This window comes from Ambystoma mexicanum, chromosome 7p, assembly GCF_040938575.1.
Source record: "Ambystoma mexicanum isolate Mex_15411 chromosome 7p, UKY_AmexF1_1, whole genome shotgun sequence".
In the NCBI taxonomy this organism is placed as follows: domain Eukaryota; kingdom Metazoa; phylum Chordata; class Amphibia; order Caudata; family Ambystomatidae; genus Ambystoma; species Ambystoma mexicanum.
In genome coordinates, this window is record NC_090939.1 from 812783441 (window position 1) to 812809134 (window position 25694).

Here is a 25694-nt window from a genome sequence, read left to right on the forward strand (position 1 = left end):
GAGAATTTCAGTGGTCTAGGATGCGGCTTAATGCCCCTTTCAGGCTGCAAATGTTTTTGGGACATTCAGAGCTCTCTGACACCGATTTTGGCCCACCAACATTTTCTGGACTTTAGGGGGTCTAGGATGCCTGTAAACCTCTTTTTTCAGCCTCCAAAGGTTTCAACATTTTTGCAGGCCTAAAATGCATTTTAAGGACTTTTTTGGGCTGCTAACATATTCTGAGCCTTAGGGGTGTAGGATGCATTTTTCGTGCAAAAAATATTTTTGGGAATTTCAGTGGTCTAGGATGCGGGTTAATACCCCTTTCAGGCTGCAAATGTTTTTGGGAATTCAGGGCTCTCTGACACCATTTGTGAGCCACAATCATTTTCTGGACTTTAGGGGGTCTAGGATGCCTGTGCCCTCTTTTTTGGGCCTCCAAAGTTTTCAACATTTTTGCAGACCTAACATGCATTTTAAGGCCTTTTTTGGGCTTCTAACATATTCTGAGCCTTAGTGGTGACGGATGCATTTTTCGGGCAAAACATATTTTTGGGAATTTCAGTGGTCTAGGATGCGGGTTAATGCCCCTTTCATGCTGCAAATGTTTTTGGGACATTCAGGGCTCTCTGACACCATTTTTGGGCCACCAACATTTTCTGGACTTTAGGGGGTGTAGGATGCCTGTAAACCCCTTTTTCCACCTCCAAAGTTATCAACATTTTTGCAAGCCTAAGATGCATTTTAAGGCATTTTCGGGCTGCTAACATTTTCAGAACTTTCAGGTGTGTAGTATGCATTTTTGTGCCAAAAATATTTTGGGGAATTTCAGTGGTCTAAGATGCAACTTAATGCCCCTTTCAGGCTGCAAATCTGTTTGGGACATGCAGAGCTCTCTGACACTGTTTTTGGGCCAGCAACATTTTCTGGACTTTAGGGGGTCTAGGATGTCTGTAAACCCCTTTTTTGGGGGGCCTCCAAAGTTTTCAACATTTTTGCAGGCCTAAAATTCATTTTAAGGCCTTTTTTGGGCTGCTAACATATTCTGAGCCTTAGGGGTGACGGATGCATTTTTCGTGCAAAAAATATTTTTGGGAATTTCAGTATCTAGGATGCGGGTTAATGCCCCTTTCAGGCTGCAAATGTATTTGGGGCATTCAGAGCTCTCTGACACCAATTTTGGCCCACCAACATTTTCTGGACTTTAGGGGGTCTAGGATGTCTGTAAACCCCTTTTTTGGGCCTCCAAAGTTTTCAACATTTTTGCAGGCCTAAAATGCATTTTAAGGCCTTTTTTGGGCTGCTAACATATTCTGAGCCTTAGGGGTGACGGATGCATTTTTCGTGCAAAAAATATTTTTGGGAATTTCAGTGGTCTAGGATGCGGGTTAATGCCCCTTTCATGCTGCAAATGTTTTTGGGACATTCAGGGCTCTCTGACACCATTTTTGGGCCACCAACATTTTCTGGACTTTAGGGGGTGTAGGATGCCTGTAAACCCCTTTTTTTCCACCTCCAAAGTTATCAACATTTTTGCAAGCCTAAGATGCACTTTAAGGCATTTTCGGGCTGCTAACATTTTCAGAACTTTCAGGGGTGTAGTATGCATTTTTTGTGCCAAAAATATTTTGGGGAATTTCAGTGGTCTAGGATGCAACTTAATGCCCCTTTCAGGCTGCAAATCTGTTTGGGACATGCAGAGCTCTCTGACACTGTTTTTGGGCCAGCAACATTTTCTGGACTTTAGGGGGTCTAGGATGTCTGTAAACCCCCTTTTTGGGCCTCCAAAGTTTTCAACATTTTTGCAGGCCTAAAATGCATTTTAAGGCCTTTTTTGGGCTGCTAACATATTCTGAGCCTTAGGGGTGTAGGATGCATTTTTCGTGCAAAAAATATTTTTTGGGAATTTCAGTGGTCTAGGATGCGGGTTAATACCCCTTTCAGGCTGCAAATCTTTGTGGGAATTCAGGGCTCTCTGACACCATTTTTGAGCCACAATCATTTTCTGGACTTTAGGGGGTCTAGGATGCCTGTACCCTCTTTTTTGGGCCTCCAAAGTTTTCAACATTTTTGCAGACCTAAAATGCATTTTAAGGCCTTTTTTGGGCTGCTAACATATTCTGAGCTTCAGGGGTATAGGTTGCATTTTTCATGCCAAAAATATTTTGGGGAATTTCAGTGGTCTAGGATGCGGCTTAATGCCCCTTTCAGGCTGCAAATGTATTTGGGGCATTCAGAGCTCTCTGACACCGATTTTGGCCCACCAACATTTTCTGGACTTTAGGGGGTCTAGGATGCCTGTAAACCCCTTTTTTGGGCCTCCAAAATTTTCAACATTTTTGCAGGCGTAAAATGCATGTTAAGGCCTTTTTTGGGCTGCTAACATATTCTGAGCCTTAGCGGTGTAGGATGCATTTTTCGTGCAAAAAATATTTTTGGGAATTTCAGTGGTCTAGGATGCGGGTTAATGCCCCTTTCAGGCTGCAAATGTTTTTGGGACATTCAGGGCTCTCTGACACCATTTTTGGGCCACCAACATTTTCTGGACTTTAGGGGGTCTAGGATGCCTGTAAACCCCTTTTTTGGGCCTCCAAAGTTTTCAACATTTTTGCAGGCCTAAAATGCATTTTAAGGCCTTTTTTGGGCTGCTAACATATTCTGAGCTTTCAGGGGTGTAGGATGCATTTTTCATGCCAAAAATATTTTGGAGAATTTCAGTGGTCTAGGATGCGGCTTAATGCCCCTTTCAGGCTGCAAATATTTTTGGGACATTCAGAGCTCTCTGACACCGAATTTGGCCCACCAACATTTTCTGGACTTTAGGGGGTCTAGGATGCCTGTAAACCCCTTTTTTCAGCCTCCAAAGGTTTCAACATTTTTGCAGGCCTAAAATGCATTTTAAGGCCTTTTTTGGGCTGCTAACATATTCTGAGCTTCAGGGGTATAGGTTGCATTTTTCATGACAAAAATATTTTTGGGAATTTCAGTGGTCTAGGATGCGGGTTAATACCCCTTTCAGGCTGCAAATGTTTTTGGGAATTCAGGGCTCTCTGACACCATTTTTGAGCCACAATCTTTTTCTGGACTTTAGGGGGTCTAGGATGCCTGTACCCTCTTTTTTGGGCCTCCAAAGTTTTCAACATTTTTGCAGACCTAAAATGCATTTTAAGGCCTTTTTTGGGCTGCTAACATATTCTGAGCTTCAGGGGTATAGGTTGCATTTTTCATGCCAAAAATATTTTGGGGAATTTCAGTGGTCTAGGATGCGGCTTAATGCCCCTTTCAGGCTGCAAATGTATTTGGGGCATTCAGAGCTCTCTGACACCGATTTTGGCCCACCAACATTTTCTGGACTTTAGGGGGTCTAGGATGCCTGTAAACCCCTTTTTTGGGCCTCCAAAATTTTCAACATTTTTGCAGGCGTAAAATGAATTTTAAGGCCTTTTTTGGGCTGCTAACATATTCTGAGCCTTAGCGGTGTAGGATGCATTTTTCGTGCAAAAAATATTTTTGGGAATTTCAGTGGTCTAGGATGCGGGTTAATGCCCCTTTCATGCTGCAAATGTTTTTGGGACATTCAGGGCTCTCTGACACCATTTTTGGGCTACCAACATTTTGTGGACTTTAGGGGGTGTAGGATGCCTGGAAACCCCTTTTTTCCACCTCCAAAGTTATCAACATTTTTGCAAGCCTAAGATGCACTTTAAGGCATTTTTGTGCTGCTAACATTTTCAGAACTTTCAGGGGTGTAGTATGCATTTTTTGTGCCAAAAATATTTTGGGGAATTTCAGTGGTCTAGGATGCAACTTAATGCCCCTTTCAGGCTGCAAATCGGTTTGGGACATGCAGAGCTCTCTGACACTGTTTTTGGCCCACCAACATTTTCTGGACTTTAGGGGGTCTAGGATGCCTGTAAACCCCTTTTTTCGGCCTCCAAAGGTTTCAACATTTTTGCAGACCTAAAATGCATTTTAAGGCCTTTTTTGGGCTGCTAACATATTCTGAGCCTTAGGGGTGTAGGATGCATTTTTCGTGCAAAAAATATTTTTGGGAATTTCAGTGGTCTAGGATGCGGGTTAATACCCCTTTCAGGCTGCAAATGTTTTTGGGAATTCAGGGCTCTCTGACACCATTTTTGAGCCACAATCATTTTCTGGACTTTAGGGGGTCTAGGATGCCTGTACCCTCTTTTTTGGACCTCCAAAGTTTTCAACATTTTTGCAGACCAAAAAATGCATTTTAAGGCCTTTTTTGGGCTGCTAACATATTCTGAGCTTCAGGGGTATAGGTTGCATTTTTCATGCCAAAAATATTTTGGGGAATTTCAGTGGTCTAGGATGCGGCTTAATGCCCCTTTCAGGCTGCAAATGTATTTGGGGCATTCAGAGCTCTCTGACACTGTTTTTGGGCCACCAACATTTTCTGGACTTTAGGGGGTCTAGGATGCCTGTAAACCCCTTTTTTGGGCCTCCAAAGTTTTCAACATTTTTGCAGGCCTAAAATGCATTTTAAGGCCTTTTTTGGGCTGCTAACATATTCTGAGCTTCAGGGGTATAGGTTGCATTTTTCATGCCAAAAATATTTTGGGGAATTTCAGTGGTCTAGGATGCGGCTTAATGCCCCTTTCAGGCTGCAAATGTTTTTGGGACATTCAGAGCTCTCTGACACCGATTTTGGCCCACCAACATTTTCTGGACTTTAGGGGGTCTAGGATGCCTGTAAACCCCTTTTTTCGGCCTCCAAATGTTTCAACATTTTTGCAGGCCTAAAATGCATTTTAAGGCCTTTTTTGGGCTGCTAACATATTCTGAGCCTTAGGGGTGTAGGATGCATTTTTCGTGCAAAAAATATTTTTGGGAATTTCAGTGGTCTAGGATGCGGGTTAAAACCCCTTTCAGGCTGCAAATGTTTTTGGGAATTCAGGGCTCTCTGATACCATTTTTGAGCCACAATCATTTTCTGGACTTTAGGGGGTCTAGGATGCCTGTACCCTCTTTTTTGGGCCTCCAAAGTTTTCAACATTTTTGCAGACCTAAAATGCATTTTAAGGCCTTTTTTGGGCTGCTAACATATTCTGAGCCTTAGGGGTGTAGGATGCATTTTTCGTGCAAAAAATATTTTTGGGAATTTCAGTGGTCTAGGATGCGGGTTAATACCCCTTTCAGACTGCAAATGTTTTTGGGAATTCAGGGCTCTCTGACACCATTTTTGAGCCACAATCATTTTCTGGACTTTAGGGGGTCTAGGATGCCTGTACCCTCTTTTTTGGGCCTCCAAAGTTTTCAACATTTTTGCAGACCTAAAATGCATTTTAAGGCCTTTTTTGGGCTGCTAACATATTCTGAGCTTCAGGGGTATAGGTTGCATTTTTCATGCCAAAAATATTTTGGGGAATTTCAGTGGTCTAGGATGCGGCTTAATGCCCCTTTCAGGCTGCAAATGTATTTGGGGCATTCAGAGCTCTCTGACACCGATTTTGGCCCACCAACATTTTCTGGACTTTAGGGGGTCTAGGATGCCTGTAAACCCCTTTTTTGGGCCTCCAAAATTTTCAACATTTTTGCAGGCGTAAAATGCATTTTAAGGCCTTTTTTGGGCTGCTAACATATTCTGAGCCTTAGCGGGGTAGGATGCATTTTTCGTGCAAAAAATATTTTTGGGAATTTCAGTGGTCTAGGATGCAGGTTAATGCCCCTTTCATGCTGCAAATGTTTTTGGGACATTCAGGGCTCTCTGACACCATTTTTGGGCCACCAACATTTTCTGGACTTTTGGGGGTTGTAGGATGCCTGTAAACCCCTTTTTTCCACCTCCAAAGTTATCAACATTTTTGCAAGCCTAAGATGCACTTTAAGGCATGTTCGGGCTGCTAACATTTTCAGAACTTTCAGGGGTGTAGTATGCATTTTTTGTGCCAAAAATGTTTTGGGGAATTTCAGTGGTCTAGGAAGCGGCTTAATGCCCATTTCAAGCTGCAAATGTTTTTGGGACTTTCAGAGCTCTCTGACACCGATTTTGGCCCACCAACATTTTCTGGACTTTAGGGGGTCTAGGATGCCTCTAAACCTCTTTTTTCGGCCTACAAAGGTTTCAACATTTTTGCAGTCCTAAAATGCATTTTAAGGCCTTTTTTGGGCTGCTAACATATTCTGAGCCTTAGGGGTGTAGGATGCATTTTTCGTGCAAAAAATATTTTTGGGAATTTCAGTGGTCTAGGATGCGGGTTAAAACCCCTTTCAGGCTGCAAATGTTTTTGGGAATTCAGGGCTCTCTGATACCATTTTTGAGCCACAATCATTTTCTGGACTTTAGGGGGTCTAGGATGCCTGTACCCTCTTTTTTGGGCCTCCAAAGTTTTCAACATTTTTGCAGACCTAAAATGCATTTTAAGGCCTTTTTTGGGCTGCTAACATATTCTGAGCCTTAGGGGTGTAGGATGCATTTTTCGTGCAAAAAATATTTTTGGGAATTTCAGTGGTCTAGGATGCGGGTTAATACCCCTTTCAGACTGCAAATGTTTTTGGGAATTCAGGGCTCTCTGACACCATTTTTGAGCCACAATCATTTTCTGGACTTTAGGGGGTCTAGGATGCCTGTACCCTCTTTTTTGGGCCTCCAAAGTTTTCAACATTTTTGCAGACCTAAAATGCATTTTAAGGCCTTTTTTGGGCTGCTAACATATTCTGAGCTTCAGGGGTATAGGTTGCATTTTTCATGCCAAAAATATTTTGGGGAATTTCAGTGGTCTAGGATGCGGCTTAATGCCCCTTTCAGGCAGCAAATGTATTTGGGGCATTCAGAGCTCTCTGACACCGATTTTGGCCCACCAACATTTTCTGGACTTTAGGGGGTCTAGGATGCCTGTAAACCCTTTTTTTGGGCCTCCAAAATTTTCAACATTTTTGCAGGCGTAAAATGCATTTTAAGGCCTTTTTTGGGCTGCTAACATATTCTGAGCCTTAGCGGTGTAGGATGCATTTTTCGTGAAAAAAATATTTTTGGGAATTTCAGTGGTCTAGGATGCGGGTTAATGCCCCTTTCATGCTGCAAATGTTTTTGGGACATTCAGGGCTCTCTGACACCATTTTTGGGCCACCAACATATTCTGGATTTTAGGGGGTCTAGGATGCCTGTAAACCCCTTTTTTGGGCCTCCAAAGTTTTCAACATTTTTGCAGGCCTAAAATGCATTTTAAGGCCTTTTTTGGGCTGCTAACATATTCTGAGCTTTCAGGGGTGTAGGAAGCATTTTTCATGCCAAAAATATTTTGGAGAATTTCAGTGGTCTAGGATGCGGCTTAATGCCCCTTTCAGGCTGCAAATGTTTTTGGGACATTCAGGGCTCTCTGACACCATTTTTGGGCCACCAACATTTTCTGGACTTTAGGGGGTGTAGGATGCCTGTTAACCCCTTTTTTCCACCTCCAAAGTTATCGACATTTTTGCAAGCCTAAGATGCACTTTAAGCCATTTTTGTGCTGCTAACATTTTCAGAACTTTCAGGGGTGTAGTATGCATTTTTTGTGCCAAAAATATTTTTGGGAATTTCAGTGGTCTAGGATGCAACTTAATGCCCCTTTCAGGCTGCAAATCGGTTTGGGACATGCAGAGCTCTCTGACACTGTTTTTGGCCCACCAACATTTTCTGGACTTTAGGGGGTCTAGGATGCCTGTAAACCCCTTTTTTCGGCCTCCAAAGGTTTCAACATTTTTGCAGACCTAAAATGCATTTTAAGGCCTTTTTTGGGCTGCTAACATATTCTGAGCCTTAGGGGTGTAGGATGCATTTTTCGTGCAAAAAATATTTTTGGGAATTTCAGTGGTCTAGGATGCGGGTTAATACCCCTTTCAGGTTGCAAATGTTTTTGGGAATTCAGGGCTCTCTGACACCATTTTTGAGCCACAATCATTTTCTGGACTTTAGGGGGTCTAGGATGCCTGTACCCTCTTTTTTGGGCCTCCAAAGTTTTCAACATTTTTGCAGACCGAAAAATGCATTTTAAGGCCTTTTTTGGGCTGCTAACATATTCTGAGCTTCAGGGGTATAGGTTGCATTTTTCATGCCAAAAATACTTTGGGGAATTTCAGTGGTCTAGGATGCGGCTTAATGCCCCTTTCAGGCTGCAAATGTATTTGGGGCATTCAGAGCTCTCTGACACTGTTTTTGGGCCACCAACATTTTCTGGACTTTAGGGGGTCTAGGATGCCTGTAAACCCCTTTTTTGGGCCTCCAAAGTTTTCAACATTTTTGCAGGCCTAAAATGCATTTTAAGGCCTTTTTTGGGCTGCTAACATATTCTGAGCTTCAGGGGTATAGGTTGCATTTTTCATGCCAAAAATATTTTGGGGAATTTCAGTGGTCTAGGATGCGGCTTAATGCCCCTTTCAGGCTGCAAATGTTTTTGGGACATTCAGAGCTCTCTGACACCGATTTTGGCCCACCAACATTTTCTGGACTTTAGGGGGTCTAGGATGCCTGTAAACCCCTTTTTTCGGCCTCCAAATGTTTCAACATTTTTGCAGGCCTAAAATGCATTTTAAGGCCTTTTTTGGGCTGCTAACATATTCTGAGCCTTAGGGGTGTAGGATGCATTTTTCGTGCAAAAAATATTTTTGGGAATTTCAGTGGTCTAGGATGCGGGTTAAAACCCCTTTCAGGCTGCAAATGTTTTTGGGAATTCAGGGCTCTCTGATACCATTTTTGAGCCACAATCATTTTCTGGACTTTAGGGGGTCTAGGATGCCTGTACCCTCTTTTTTGGGCCTCCAAAGTTTTCAACATTTTTGCAGACCTAAAATGCATTTTAAGGCCTTTTTTGGGCTGCTAACATATTCTGAGCCTTAGGGGTGTAGGATGCATTTTTCGTGCAAAAAATATTTTTGGGAATTTCAGTGGTCTAGGATGCGGGTTAATACCCCTTTCAGACTGCAAATGTTTTTGGGAATTCAGGGCTCTCTGACACCATTTTTGAGCCACAATCATTTTCTGGACTTTAGGGGGTCTAGGATGCCTGTACCCTCTTTTTTGGGCCTCCAAAGTTTTCAACATTTTTGCAGACCTAAAATGCATTTTAAGGCCTTTTTTGGGCTGCTAACATATTCTGAGCTTCAGGGGTATAGGTTGCATTTTTCATGCCAAAAATATTTTGGGGAATTTCAGTGGTCTAGGATGCGGCTTAATGCCCCTTTCAGGCTGCAAATGTATTTGGGGCATTCAGAGCTCTCTGACACCGATTTTGGCCCACCAACATTTTCTGGACTTTAGGGGATCTAGGATGCCTGTAAACCCCTTTTTTGGGCCTCCAAAATTTTCAACATTTTTGCAGGCGTAAAATGCATTTTAAGGCCTTTTTTGGGCTGCTAACATATTCTGAGCCTTAGCGGGGTAGGATGCATTTTTCGTGCAAAAAATATTTTTGGGAATTTCAGTGGTCTAGGATGCAGGTTAATGCCCCTTTCATGCTGCAAATGTTTTTGGGACATTCAGGGCTCTCTGACACCATTTTTGGGCCACCAACATTTTCTGGACTTTTGGGGGGTGTAGGATGCCTGTAAACCCCTTTTTTCCACCTCCAAAGTTATCAACATTTTTGCAAGCCTAAGATGCACTTTAAGGCATGTTCGGGCTGCTGACATTTTCAGAACTTTCAGGGGTGTAGTATGCATTTTTTGTGCCAAAAATGTTTTGGGGAATTTCAGTGGTCTAGGAAGCGGCTTAATGCCCATTTCAAGCTGCAAATGTTTTTGGGACTTTCAGAGCTCTCTGACACCGATTTTGGCCCACCAACATTTTCTGGACTTTAGGGGGTCTAGGATGCCTCTAAACCTCTTTTTTCGGCCTACAAAGGTTTCAACATTTTTGCAGTCCTAAAATGCATTTTAAGGCCTTTTTTGGGCTGCTAACATATTCTGAGCCTTAGGGGTGTAGGATGCATTTTTCGTGCAAAAAATATTTTTGGGAATTTCAGTGGTCTAGGATGCGGGTTAATACCCCTTTCAGGCTGCAAATGTTTTTGTGGAATTCAGGGCTCTCTGACCCCATTTTTGAGCCACAATCATTTTCTGTACTTTAGGGGGTCTAGGATGCCTGTAAACCCCTTTTTTGGGCCTCCAAAGTTTTCAACATTTTTGAAGACCTAACATGCATTTTAAGGCCTTTTTTGGGCTGCTAACATATTCTGAGCTTCAGGGGTATAGGTTGCATTTTTCGTGCAAAAAATATTTTTGGGAATTTCAGTGCTCTAGGATGCGGGTTAATGCCCCTTTCATGCTGCAAATGTTTTTGCGACATTCAGGGCTCTCTGACACCATTTTTGGGCCACCAACATTTTCTGGACTTTAGGGGGTGTAGGATGCCTGTAAACCCCTTTTTTCCACCTCCAAAGTTATCAACATTTTTGCAAGCCTAAGATGCACTTTAAGGCATTTTCGGGCTGCTAACATTTTCAGAACTTTCAGGGGTGTAGTATGCATTTTTTGTGCCAAAAATATTTTGGGGAATTTCAGTGGTCTAGGATGCAACTTAATGCCCCTTTCAGGCTGCAAATCTGTTTGGGACATGCAGAGCTCTCTGACACTGTTTTTGGGCCAGCAACATTTTCTGGACTTTAGGGGGTCTAGGATGTCTGTAAACCCCTTTTTTGGGCCTCCAAAGTTTTCAACATTTTTGCAGGCCTAAAATGCATCTTAAGGCCTTTTTTGGGCTGCTAACATATTCTGAGACCTAGGGGTGACGGATGCATTTTTCGTGCAAAAAATATTTTTGGGCATTTCAGTGGTCTAGGATGCGGGTTAATGCCCCTTTCAGGCTGCAAATGTTTTTGGGACATTCAGGGCTCTCTGACACCATTTTTGGGCGACCAACATTTTCTGGACTTTAGGGGGTCTAGGATGCCTGTAAACCCCTTTTTTGGGCCTCCAAGGTTTTCAACATTTTTGCAGGCCTAAAATGCATTTTAAGGCCTTTTTTGGGCTGCTAACATATTCTGAGCTTTCAGGTGTGTAGGATGCATTTTTCATGCCAAAAATATTTTGGAGAATTTCAGTGGTCTAGGATGCGGCTTAATGCCCCTTTCAGGCTGCAAATGTTTTTGGGACATTCAGAGCTCTCTGACACCGATTTTGGCCCACCAACATTTTCTGGACTTTAGGTGGTCTAGGGTGCCTGTAAACCTCTTTTTTCGGCCTCCAAAGGTTTCAACATTTTTGCAGGCCTAAAATGCATTTTAAGGCCTTTTTTGGGCTGCTAACATATTCTGAGCCTTAGGGGTGTAGGATGCATTTTTCGTGCCAAAAATATTTTTGGGAATTTCAGTGGTCTAGGATGCGGGTTAATGCCCCTTTCAGGCTGCAAATGTTTTTGGGAATTCAGGGCTCTCTGACACCATTTTTGAGCCACAATAATTTTCTGGACTTTAGGGGGTCTAGGATGCCTGTACCCTCTTTTTTGGGCCTCCAAAGTTTTCAACATTTTTGCAGACCTAACATGCATTTTAAGGCCTTTTTTGGGCTTCTAACATATTCTGAGCCTTAGTGGTGACGGATGCATTTTTCGTGCAAAAAATATTTTTGGGATTTTCAGTGGTCTAGGATGCGGGTTAATGCCCCTTTCATGCTGCAAATGTTTTTGGGACATTCAGGGCTCTCTGACACCATTTTTGGGCCACCAACATTTTCTGGACTTTAGGGGGTGTAGGATGCCTGTAAACCCCTTTTTTCCACCTCCAAAGTTATCAACATTTTTGCAAGCCTAAGATGCACTTTAAGGCATTTTCGGGCTGCTAACATTTTCAGAACTTTCAGGTGTGTAGTATGCATTTTTTGTGCCAAAAATATTTTGGGGAATTTCAGTGGTCTAAGATGCAACTTAATGCCCCTTTCAGGCTGGAAATCTGTTTGGGACATGCAGAGCTCTCTGACACTGTTTTTGGGCCAGCAACATTTTCTGGACTTCTGTCTGTAAAGGGATGTCTGTAAACCCCTTTTTTGGGGGGCCTCTAAAATTTTCAACATTTTTGCAGGCCTAAAATGCATTTTAAGGCCTTTTTTGGGCTGCTAACATATTCTGAGCCTTAGGGGTGATGGATGCATTTTTCGTGCAAAAAATATTTTTGGGAATTTCAGTGGTCTAGGATGCGGGTTAATGCCCCTTTCAGGCTGCAAATGTTTTTGGGACATTCAGGGCTCTCTGACACCATTTTTGGGCAACCAACATTTTCTGGACTTTAGGGGATCTAGGATGCCTGTAAACCCCTTTTTTGGGCCTCTAAAGTTTTCAACATTTTTGCAGTCCTAAAATGCATTTTAAGGCCTTTTTTGGGCTGCTAACATATTCTGAGCCTTAGGGGTGACGGATGCATTTTTCGTGCAAAAAATATTTTTGGGAATATCAGTGGTCTAGGATGCGGGTTAATACCCCTTTCAGGCTGCAAATGTTTTTGGGACATTCAGAGCTCTCTGACACCGATTTTGGCCCACCAACATTTTCTGGACTTTAGGAGGTCTAGGATGCCTGTAAACCCCTTTTTTCGGCCTCCAAAGGTTTCAACATTTTTGCAGGCCTAAAATGCATTTTAAGGCCTTTTTTGGGCTGCTAACATATTCTGAGCCTTAGGGGTGACGGATGCATTTTTCGTGCAAAAAATATTTTTGGGAATATCAGTGGTCTAGGATGCGGGTTAATACCCCTTTCAGGCTGCAAATGTTTTTGGGAATTCAGAGCTCTCTGACACCATTTTTGAGCCACAATCATTTTCTGGACTTTAGGGGGTCTAGGATGCCTGTACCCTCTTTTTTGGGCCTCCAAAGTTTTCAACATTTTTGCAGACCTAAAATGCATTTTAAGGCCTTTTTTGGGCTGCTAACATATTCTGAGCTTCAGGGATATAGGTTGCATTTTTCATGCCAAAAATATTTTGGGGAATTTCAGTGGTCTAGGATGCGGCTTAGTGCCCCTTTCAGGCTGCAAATGTATTTGGGGCATTCAGAGCTCTCTGACACCGATTTTGGCCCACCAACATTTTCTGGACTTTAGGGGGTCTAGGATGCCTGTAAACCCCTTTTTTGGGCCTCCAAAATTTTCAACATTTTTGCAGGCGTAAAATGCATTTTAAGGCCTTTTTTGGGCTGCTAACATATTCTGAGCCTTAGCGGTGTAGGATGCATTTTTCGTGAAAAAAATATTTTTGGGAATTTCAGTGGTCTAGGATGCGGGTTAATGCCCCTTTCATGCTGCAAATGTTTTTGGGACATTTAGGGCTCTCTGACACCATTTTTGGGCCACCAACATTTTCTGGACTTTAGGGGGTGTAGGATGCCTGTAAACCCCTTTTTCCACCTCCAAAGTTATCAACATTTTTGCAAGCCTAAGATGCACTTTAAGGCATTTTTGTGCTGCTAACATTTTCAGAACTTTCAGGGGTGTAGTATGCATTTTTTGTGCCAAAAATATTTTGGGGAATTTCAGTGGTCTAGGATGCAACTTAATGCCCCTTTCAGGCTGCAAATCTGGTTGGGACATGCAGAGCTCTCTGACACTGTTTTTGGGCCACCAACATTTTCTGGACTTTAGGGGGTCTAGGATGTCTGTAAATCCCTTTTTTGGGCCTCCAAAGTTTTCAACATTTTTGCAGGCCTAAAATGCATTTTAAGGCCTTTTTTGGGCTGCTAACATATTCTGAGCCTTAGGGGTGACGGATGCATTTTTCGTGCAAAAAATATTTTTGGGAATTTCAGTGGTCTAGGATGCGGGTTAATGCCCCTTTCATGCTGCAAATGCTTTTGGGACATTCAGGGCTCTCTGACACCATTTTTGGGCCACCAACATTTTCTGGGCTTTAGGGGGTGTAGGATGCCTGTAAACCCCTTTTTTCCACCTCCAAAGTTATCAACATTTTTGCAAGCCTAAGATGCACTTTAAGGCATTTTCGGGCTGCTAACATTTTCAGAACTTTCAGGGGTGTAGTGTGCATTTTTTGTGCCAAAAATATTTTGGGGAATTTCAGTGGTCTAGGATGCAACTTAATGCCCCTTTCAGGCTGCAAATCTGTTTGGGACATGCAGAGCTCTCTGACACTGTTTTTGGGCCACCAACATTTTCTGGACTTTAGGGGGTCTAGGATGCCTGTAAACCCCTTTTTTGGGCCTCCAAAGGTTTCAACATTTTTGCAGGCCTAAAATGCATTTTAAGGCCTTTTTTGGGCTGCTAACATATTCTGAGCCTTAGGGGTATAGGTTGCATTTTTCATGCCAAAAATATTTTGGGGAATTTCAGTGGTCTAGGATGCGGCTTAATGCCCCTTTCAGGCTGCAAATGTTTTTGGGACATTCAGAGCTCTCTGACACCGATTTTGGCCCACCAACATTTTCTGGACTTTAGGGGGTCTAGGATGCCTGTAAACCCCTTTTTTCGGCCTCCAAATGTTTCAACATTTTTGCAGGCCTAAAATGAATTTTAAGGCCTTTTTTGGGCTGCTAACATATTCTGAGCCTTAGGGGTGTAGGATGCATTTTTCGTGCAAAAAATATTTTTGGGAATTTCAGTGGTCTAGGATGCGGGTTAATACCCCTTTCAGGCTGCAAATGTTTTTGGGAATTCAGGGCTCTCTGATACCATTTTTGAGCCACAATCATTTTCTGGACTTTAGGGGGTCTAGGATGCCTGTACCCTCTTTTTTGGGCCTCCAAAGTTTTCAACATTTTTGCAGACCTAAAATGCATTTTAAGGCCTTTTTTGGGCTGCTAACATATTCTGAGCCTTGGGGGTGTAGGATGCATTTTTCGTGCAAAAAATATTTTTGGGAATTTCAGTGGTCTAGGATGCGGGTTAATACCCCTTTCAGACTGCAAATGTTTTTGGGAATTCAGGGCTCTCTGACACCATTTCTGAGCCACAATCATTTTCTGGACTTTAGGGGGTCTAGGATGCCTGTACCCTCTTTTTTGGGCCTCCAAAGTTTTCAACATTTTTGCAGACCTAAAATGCATTTTAAGGCCTTTTTTGGGCTGCTAACATATTCTGAGCTTCAGGGGTATAGGTTGCATTTTTCATGCCAAAAATATTTTGGGGAATTTCAGTGGTCTAGGATGCGGCTTAATGCCCCTTTCAGGCTGCAAATGTATTTGGGGCATTCAGAGCTCTCTGACACCGATTTTGGCCCACCAACATTTTCTGGACTTTAGGGGGTCTAGGATGCCTGTAAACCTCTTTTTTGGGGCTCCAAAATTTTCAACATTTTTGCAGACCTAAAATGCATTTTAAGGCCTTTTTTGGGCTGCTAACATATTCTGAGCCTTAGCGGTGTAGGATGCATTTTTCGTGCAAAAAATATTTTTGGGAATTTCAGTGGTCTAGGATGCGGGTTAATGCCCCTTTCATGCTGCAAATGTTTTTGGGACATTCAGGGCTCTCTGACACCATTTTTGGGCCACCAACATTTTCTGGACTTTAGGGGGTCTAGGATGCCTGTACCCTCTTTTTTGGGCCTCCAAAGTTTTCAACATTTTTGCAGACCTAAAATGCATTTTAAGGCCTTTTTTGGGCTGCTAACATATTCTGAGCCTTGGGGGTGTAGGATGCATTTTTCGTGCAAAAAATATTTTTGGGAATTTCAGTGGTCTAGGATGCGGGTTAATACCCCTTTCAGGCTGCAAATGTTTTTGTGGAATTCAGGGCTCTCTGACACCATTTTTTAGCCACAATCATTTTCTGTACTTTAGGGGGTCTAGGATGCCTGTAAACCCCTTTTTTGGGCCTCCAAAGTTTTCAACATTTTTGCAGGCCTAAAATGCATTTGAAGGCCTTTTTTGGGCTGCTAACATATTCTGAGCTTTCAGGTGTGTAGGATGCATTTTTCATGCCAAAAATATTTTGGAGAATTTCAGTGGTCTAGGATGCGGCTTAATGCCCCTTTCAGGCTGCAAATGTTTTTGGGACATTCAGAGCTCTCTGACACCGATTTTGGCCCACCAACATTTTCTGGACTTTAGGGGGTCTAGGATGCCTGTAAACCTCTTTTTTCAGCCTCCAAAGGTTTCAACATTTTTGCAGGCCTAACATGCATTTTAAGGCCTTTTTTGGGCTTCTAACATATTCTGAGCCTTAGTGGTGACGGATGCATTTTTCGGGCAAAACATATTTTTGGGAATTTCAGTGGTCTAGGATGCGGGTTAATGCCCCTTTCATGCTGCAAATGTTTTTGGGACATTCAGGGCTCTCTGACACCATTTTTGGGCCACCAACATTTTCTGGACTTTAGGGGGTGTAGGATGCCTGTAAACCCCTTTTTTCCACCTCCAAAGTTATCAACATTTTTGCAAGCCTAAGATGCACTTTAAGGCATTTTCGGGCTGCTAACATTTTCAGAACTTTCAGGTGTGTAGTATGCATTTTTGTGCCAAAAATATTTTGGGGAATTTCAGTGGTCTAAGATGCAACTTAATGCCCCTTTCAGGCTGCAAATCTGTTTGGGACATGCAGAGCTCTCTGACACTGTTTTTGGGCCAGCAACATTTTCAGGACTTTAGGGGGTCTAGGATGTCTGTAAACCCCTTTTTTGGGGGGCCTCCAAAGTTTTCAACATTTCTGCAGGCCTAAAATTCATTTTAAGGCCTTTTTTGGGCTGCTAACATATTCTGAGCCTTATGGGTGACGGATGCATTTTTCGTGCAAAAAATATTTTTGGGAATTTCAGTGGTCTAGGATGCGGGTTAATGCCCCTTTCAGGCTGCAAATGTTTTTGGGACATTCAGGGCTCTCTGACACCATTTTTGAGCAACCAACATTTTCTGGACTTTAGGGGGTCTAGGGTGCCTGTAAACCCCTTTTTTGGGCCTCTAAAGTTTTCAACATTTTTGCAGGCCTAAAATGCATTTTAAGGCCTTTTTTGGGCTGCTAACATATTCTGAGCTTTCAGGGGTGTAGGATGCATTTTTCATGCCAAAAATATTTTGGAGAATTTCAGTGGTCTAGGATGCGGCTTAATGCCCCTTTCAGGCTGCAAATGTTTTTGGGACATTCAGAGCTCTCTGACACCGATTTTGGCCCACCAACATTTTCTGGACTTTAGGAGGTCTAGGATGCCTGTAAACCCCTTTTTTCGGCCTCCAAAGGTTTCAACATTTTTGCAGGCCTAAAATGCATTTTAAGGCCTTTTTTGGGCTGCTAACATATTCTGAGCCTTAGGGGTGACGGATGCATTTTTCGTGCAAAAAATATTTTTGGGAATATCAGTGGTCTAGGATGAGGGTTAATAACCCTTTCAGGCTGCAAATGTTTTTGGGAATTCAGGGCTCTCTGACACCATTTTTGAGCCACAATCATTTTCTGGACTTTAGGGGGTCTAGGATGTCTGTAAACCCCTTTTCTGGGCCTCCAAAATTTTCAACATTTTTGCAGGCGTAAAATGCATTTTAAGGCCTTTTTTGGGCTGCTAACATATTCTGAGCCTTAGCGGTGTAGGATGCATTTTTCGTGAAAAAAATTTTTTTTCGGAATTTCAGTGGTCTAGGATGCGGGTTAATGCCCCTTTCATGCTGCAAATGTTTTTGGGACATTCAGGGCTCTCTGACACCATTTTTGGGCCACCAACATTTTCTGGATTTTAGGGGGTCTAGGATGCCTGTAAACCCCTTTTTTGGGCCTCCAAAGGTTTCAACATTTTTGCAGGCCTAAAATGCATTTTAAGGCCTTTTTTGGGCTGCTAACATATTCTGAGCCTTAGGGGTGACGGATGCATTTTTCGTGCAAAAAATATTTTTGGGAATATCAGTGGTCTAGGATGAGGGTTAATAACCCTTTCAGGCTGCAAATGTTTTTGGGGCATTCAGAGCTCTCTGACACCGATTTTGGCCCACCAACATTTTCTGGACTTTAGGGGGTCTAGGATGCCTGTAAACCCCTTTTCTGGGCCTCCAAAATTTTCAACATTTTTGCAGGCGTAAAATGCATTTTAAGGCCTTTTTTGGGCTGCTAACATATTCTGAGCCTTAGCGGTGTAGGATGCATTTTTCGTGAAAAAATTTTTTTTTCGGAATTTCAGTGGTCTAGGATGCGGGTTAATGCCCCTTTCATGCTGCAAATGTTTTTGGGACATTCAGGGCTCTCTGACACCATTTTTGGGCCACCAACATTTTCTGGATTTTAGGGGGTCTAGGATGCCTGTAAACCCCTTTTTTGGGCCTCCAAAGTTTTCAACATTTTTGCAGGCCTAAAATGCATTTTAAGGCCTTTTTTGGGCTGCTAACATATTCTGAGCTTTCAGGGGTGTAGGAAGCATTTTTCATGCCAAAAATATTTTGGAGAATTTCAGTGGTCTAGGATGCGGCTTAATGCCCCTTTCAGGCTGCAAATGTTTTTGGGACATTCAGGGCTCTCTGACACCATTTTTGGGCCACCAACATTTTCTGGACTTTAGGGGGTGTAGGATGCCTGTTAACCCCTTTTTTCCACCTCCAAAGTTATCGACATTTTTGCAAGCCTAAGATGCACTTTAAGCCATTTTTGTGCTGCTAACATTTTCAGAACTTTCAGGGGTGTAGTATGCATTTTTTGTGCCAAAAATATTTTGGGGAATTTCAGTGGTCTAGGATGCAACTTAATGCCCCTTTCAGGCTGCAAATCGGTTTGGGACATGCAGAGCTCTCTGACACTGTTTTTGGCCCACCAACATTTTCTGGACTTTAGGGGGTCTAGGATGCCTGTAAACCCCTTTTTTCGGCCTCCAAAGGTTTCAACATTTTTGCAGACCTAAAATGCATTTTAAGGCCTTTTTTGGGCTGCTAACATATTCTGAGCCTTAGGGGTGTAGGATGCATTTTTCGTGCAAAAAATATTTTTGGGAATTTCAGTGGTCTAGGATGCGAGTTAATACCCCTTTCAGGCTGCAAATGTTTTTGGGAATTCAGGGCTCTCTGACACCATTTTTGAGCCACAATCATTTTCTGGACTTTAGGGGGTCTAGGATGCCTGTACCCTCTTTTTTGGGCCTCCAAAGTTTTCAACATTTTTGCAGACCGAAAAATGCATTTTAAGGCCTTTTTTGGGCTGCTAACATATTCTGAGCTTCAGGGGTATAGGTTGCATTTTTCATGCCAAAAATATTTTGGGGAATTTCAGTGGTGTAGGATGCGGCTTAATGCCCCTTTCAGGCTGCAAATGTATTTGGGGCATTCAGAGCTCTCCGACACTGTTTTTGGGCCACCAACATTTTCTGGACTTTAGGGGGTCTAGGATGCCTGTAAACCCCTTTTTTGGGCCTCCAAAGTTTTCAACATTTTTGCAGGCCTAAAATGCATTTTAAGGCCTTTTTTGGGCTGCTAACATATTCTGAGCTTCAGGGGTATAGGTTGCATTTTTCATGCCAAAAATATTTTGGGGAATTTCAGTGGTCTAGGATGCGGCTTAATGCCCCTTTCAGGCTGCAAATGTTTTTGGGACATTCAGAGCTCTCTGACACCGATTTTGGCCCACCAACATTTTCTGGACTTTAGGGGGTCTAGGATGCCTGTACCCTCTTTTTTGGGCCTCCAAAGTTTTCAACATTTTTGCAGACCTAAAATGCATTTTAAGGCCTTTTTTGGGCTGCTAACATATTCTGAGCTTCAGGGGTATAGGTTGCATTTTTCATGCCAAAAATATTTTGGGGAATTTCAGTGGTCTAGGATGCGGCTTAATGCCCCTTTCAGGCTGCAAATGTATTTGGGGCATTCAGAGCTCTCTGACACCGATTTTGGCCCACCAACATTTTCTGGACTTTAGGGGGTCTAGGATGCCTGTAAACCCCTTTTTTGGGCCTCCAAAATTTTCAACATTTTTGCAGGCGTAAAATGCATTTTAAGGCCTTTTTTGGGCTGCTAACATATTCTGAGCCTTAGCGGTGTAGGATGCATTTTTCGTGCAAAAAATATTTTTGGGAATTTCAGTGGTCTAGGATGCAGGTTAATGCCCCTTTCATGCTGCAAATGTTTTTGGGACATTCAGGGCTCTCTGACACCATTTTTGGGCCACCAACATTTTCTGGAATTTTGGGGGGTGTAGGATGCCTGTAAACCCCTTTTTTCCACTTCCAAAGTTATCAACGTTTTTGCAAGCCTAAGATGCACTTTAAGGCATGTTCGGGCTGCTAACATTTTCAGAACTTTCAGGGGTGTAGTATGCATTTTTTGTGCCAAAAATGTTTTGGGGAATTTCAGTGGTCTAGGAAGCGGCTTAATGCCCATTTCAAGCTGCAAATGTTTTTGGGACATTCAGAGCTCTCTGACACCGATTTTGGCCCACCAACATTTTCTGGACTTTAGGGGGTCTAGGATGCCTCTAAACCTCTTTTTTCGGCCTACAAAGGTTTCAACATTTTTGCAGTCCTAAAATGCATTTTAAGGCCTTTTTTGGGCTGCTAACATATTCTGAGCCTTAGGGGTGTAGGATGCATTTTTCGTGCAAAAAATATTTTTGGGAATTTCAGTGCTCTAGGATGCGGGTTAATGCCCCTTTCATGCTGCAAATGTTTTTGCGACATTCAGGGCTCTCTGACACCATTTTTGGGCCACCAACATTTTCTGGACTTTAGGGGGTGTAGGATGCCTGTAAACCCCTTTTTTCCACCTCCAAAGTTATCAACATTTTTGCAAGCCTAAGATGCACTTTAAGGCATTTTCGGGCTGCTAACATTTTCAGAACTTTCAGGGGTGTAGTATGCATTTTTTGTGCCAAAAATATTTTGGGGAATTTCAGTGGTCTAGGATGCAACTTAATGCCCCTTTCAGGCTGCAAATCTGTTTGGGACATGCAGAGCTCTCTGACACTGTTTTTGGGCCAGCAACATTTTCTGGACTTTAGGGGGTCTAGGATGTCTGTAAACCCCTTTTTTGGGCCTCCAAAGTTTTCAACATTTTTGCAGACCTAAAATGCATTTTAAGGCCTTTTTTGGGCTGCTAACATATTCTGAGACCTAGGGGTGACGGATGCATTTTTCGTGCAAAAAATATTTTTGGCCATTTCAGTGGTCTAGGATGCGGGTTAATGCCCCTTTCAGGCTGCAAATGTTTTTGGGACATTCAGGGCTCTCTGACACCATTTTTGGGCGACCAACATTTTCTGGACTTTAGGGGGTCTAGGATGCCTGTAAACCCCTTTTTTGGGCCTCCAAAGTTTTCAACATTTTTGCAGGCCTAAAATGCATTTTAAGGCCTTTTTTGGGCTGCTAACATATTCTGAGCTTTCAGGTGTGTAGGATGCATTTTTCATGCCAAAAATATTTTGGAGAATTTCAGTGGTCTAGGATGCGGCTTAATGCCCCTTTCAGGCTGCAAATGTTTTTGGGACATTCAGAGCTCTCTGACACCGATTTTGGCCCACCAACATTTTCTGGACTTTAGGGGGTCTAGGATGCCTGTAAACCCCTTTTTTGGGCCTCCAAAATTTTCAACATTTTTGCAGGCGTAAAATGCATTTTAAGGCCTTTTTTGGGCTGCTAACATATTCTGAGCCTTAGCGGTGTAGGATGCATTTTTCGTGAAAAAAATATTTTTGGGAATTTCAGTGGTCTAGGATGCGGGTTAATGCCCCTTTCATGCTGCAAATGTTTTTGGGACATTCAGGGCTCTCTGACACCATTTTTGGGCCACCAACATTTTCTGGACTTTAGGGGGTGTAGGATGCCTGTAAACCCCTTTTTTCCACCTCCAAAGTTATCAACATTTTTGCAAGCCTAAGATGCACTTTAAGGCATTTTTGTGCTGCTAACATTTTCAGAACTTTCAGGGGTGTAGTATGCATTTTTTGTGCCAAAAATATTTTGGGGAATTTCAGTGGTCTAGGATGCAACTTAATGCCCCTTTCAGGCTGCAAATCTGGTTGGGACATGCAGAGCTCTCTGACACTGTTTTTGGGCCACCAACATTTTCTGGACTTTAGGGGGTCTAGGAGGTCTGTAAATCCCTTTTTTGGGCCTCCAAAGTTTTCAACATTTTTGCAGGCCTAAAATGCATTTTAAGGCCTTTTTTGGGCTGCTAACATATTCTGAGCCTTAGGGGTGACGGATGCATTTTTCGTGCAAAAAATATTTTTGGGAATTTCAGTGGTCTAGGATGCGGGTTAATGCCCCTTTCATGCTGCAAATGTTTTTGGGACATTCAGGGCTCTCTGACACCATTTTTGGGCCAAAAACATTTTCTGGGCTTTAGGGGGTGTAGGATGCCTGTAAACCCCTTTTTTCCACCTCCAAAGTTATCAACATTTTTGCAAGCCTAAGATGCACTTTAAGGCATTTTCAGGCTGCTAACATTTTCAGAACTTTCAGGGGTGTAGTATGCATTTTTTGTGCCAAAAATATTTTGGGGAATTTCAGTGGTCTAGGATGCAACTTAATGCCCCTTTCAGGCTGCAAATCTGTTTGGGACATGCATAGCTCTCTGACACTGTTTTTGGGCCACCAACATTTTCTGGACTTTAGGGGGTCTAGGATGCCTGTAAACCCCTTTTTTGGGCCTCCAAAGGTTTCAACATTTTTGCAGGCCTAAAATGCATTTTAAGGCCTTTTTTGGGCTGCTAACATATTCTGAGCCTTAGGGGTATAGGTTGCATTTTTCATGCCAAAAATATTTTGGGGAATTTCAGTGGTCTAGGATGCGGCTTAATGCCCCTTTCAGGCTGCAAATGTTTTTGGGACATTCAGAGCTCTCTGACACCGATTTTGGCCCACCAACATTTTCTGGACTTTAGGGGGTCTAGGATGCCTGTAAACCCCTTTTTTCGGCCTCCAAATGTTTCAACATTTTTGCAGGCCTAAAATTAATTTTAAGGCCTTTTTTGGGCTGCTAACATATTCTGAGCCTTAGGGGTGTAGGATGCATTTTTCGTGCAAAAAATATTTTTGGGAATTTCAGTGGTCTAGGATGCGGGTTAATACCCCTTTCAGGCTGCAAATGTGTTTGGGAATTCAGGGCTCTCTGATACCATTTTTGAGCCACAATCATTTTCTGGACTTTAGGGGGTCTAGGATGCCTGTACCCTCTTTTTTGGGCCTCCAAAGCTTTCAACATTTTTGCAGACCTAAAATGCATTTTAAGGCCTTTTTTGGGCTGCTAACATATTCTGAGCCTTAGGGGTGTAGGATGCATTTTTCGTGCAAAAAATATTTTTGGGAATTTCAGTGGTCTAGGATGCGGGTTAATACCCCTTTCAGACTGCAAATGTTTTTGGGAATTCAGGGCTCTCTGACACCATTTTTGAGCCACAATCATTTTCTGGACATTAGGGGGTCTAGGATGCCTGTACCCTCTTTTTTGGGCCTCCAAAGTTTTCAACATTTTTGCAGACCTAAAATGCATTTTAAGGCCTTTTTTGGGCTGCTAACATATTCTGAGCTTCAGGGGTATAGGTTGCATTTTTCATGCCAAAAATATTTTGGGGAATTTCAGTGGTCTAGGATGCGGCTTAATGCCCCTTTCAGGCTGCAAATGTATTTGGGGCATTCAGAGCTCTCTGACACCGATTTTGGCCCACCAACATTTTCTGGACTTTAGGGGGTCTAAGATGCCTGTAAACCCCTTTTTTGGGCCTCCAAAATTTTCAACATTTTTGCAGACCTAAAATGCATTTTAAGGCCTTTTTTGGGCTGCTAACATATTCTGAGCCTTAGGGGTGTAGGATGCATTTTTCGTGCAAAAAATATTTTTGGGAATTTCAGTGGTCTAGGATGCGGGTTAATGCCCCTTTCATGCTGCAAATGTTTTTGGGACATTCAGGGCTCTCTGACACCATTTTTGGGCCACCAACATTTTCTGGACTTTTGGGGGGTGTAGGATGCCTGTAAACCCCTTTTTTCCACCTCCAAAGTTATCAACATTTTTGCAAGCCTAAGATGCACTTTAAGGCATGTTCGGGCTGCTAACATTTTCAGAACTTTCAGGGGTGTTGTATGCATTTTTTGTGCCAAAAATGTTTTGGGGAATTTCAGTGGTCTAGGAAGCGGATTAATGCCCATTTCAAGCTGCAAATGTTTTTGGGACATTCAGAGCTCTCTGACACCGATTTTGGCCCACCAACATTTTCTGGACTTTAGGGGGTCTAGGATGCCTCTAAACCTCTTTTTTCGGCCTACAAAGGTTTCAACATTTTTGCAGTCCTAAAATGCATTTTAAGGCCTTTTTTGGGCTGCTAACATTTTCTGAGCCTTAGGGGTGTAGGATGCATTTTTCGTGCAAAAAATATTTTTGGGAATTTCAGTGGTCTAGGATGCGGGTTAATACCCCTTTCAGGCTGCAAATGTTTTTGTGGAATTCAGGGCTCTCTGACACCATTTTTTAGCCACAATCATTTTCTGTACTTTAGGGGGTCTAGGATGCCTGTAAACCCCTTTTTTGGGCCTCCAAAGTTTTCAACATTTTTGCAGACCTAACATGCATTTTAAGGCCTTTTTTGGGCTGCTAACATATTCTGAGCTTCAGGGGTATAGGTTGCATTTTTCGTGCAAAAAATATTTTTGGGAATTTCAGTGGTCTAGGATGCGGGTTAATGCCCCTTTCATGCTGCAAATGTTTTTGCGACATTCAGGGCTCTCTGACACCATTTTTGGGCCACCAACATTTTCTGGACTTTAGGGGGTGTAGGATGCCTGTAAACCCCTTTTTTCCACCTCCAAAGTTATCAACATTTTTGCAAGCCTAAGATGCACTTTAAGGCATTTTCGGGCTGCTAACATTTTCAGAACTTTCAGGGGTGTAGTATGCATTTTTTGTGCCAAAAATATTTTGGGGAATTTCAGTGGTCTAGGATGCAACTTAATGCCCCTTTCAGGCTGCAAATCTGTTTGGGACATGCAGAGCTCTCTGACACTGTTTTTGGGCCAGCAACATTTTCTGGACTTTAGGGGGTCTAGGATGCCTGTAAACCCCTTTTTTGGGCCTCCAACGTTTTCAACATTTTTGCAGGCCTAAAATGCATTTTAAGGCCTTTTTTGGGCTGCTAACATATTCTGAGCTTTCAGGGGTGTAGGATGCATTTTTCATGCCAAAAATATTTTGAAGAATTTCAGTGGTCTAGGATGTGGCTTAATGCCCCTTTCAGGCTGCAAATGTTTTTGGGACATTCAGAGCTCTCTGACACCGATTTTGGCCCACCAACATTTTCTGGACTTTAGGGGGTCTAGGATGCCTGTAAACCCCTTTTTTCGGCCTCCAAAGGTTTCAACATTTTTGCAGGCCTGAAATGCATTTTAAGGCCTTTTTTGGGCTGCTAACATATTCTGAGCCTTAGGGGTGTAGGATGCATTTTTCGTGCAAAAAATATTTTTGGGTATTTCAGTGGTCTAGGATGCGGGTTAATACCCCTTTCAGGCTGCAAATGTTTTTGGGAATTCAGGGCTCTCTGACACCATTTTTGAGCCACAATCATTTTCTGGACTTTAGGGGGTCTAGGATGCATGTACCCTCTTTTTTGGGCCTCCAAAGTTTTCAACATTTTTGCAGACCTAAAATGCATTTTAAGGCCTTTTTTGGGCTGCTAACATATTCTGAGCTTCAGGGGTATAGGTTGTATTTTTCATGCCAAAAATATTTTGGGGAATTTCAGTGGTCTAGGATGCGGCTTAATGCCCCTTTCAGGCTGCAAATGTATTTGGGGCATTCAGAGCTCTCTGACACCGATTTTGGCCCACCAACATTTTCTGGACTTTAGGGGGTCTAGGATGCCTGTAAACCCCTTTTTTGGGCCCGCA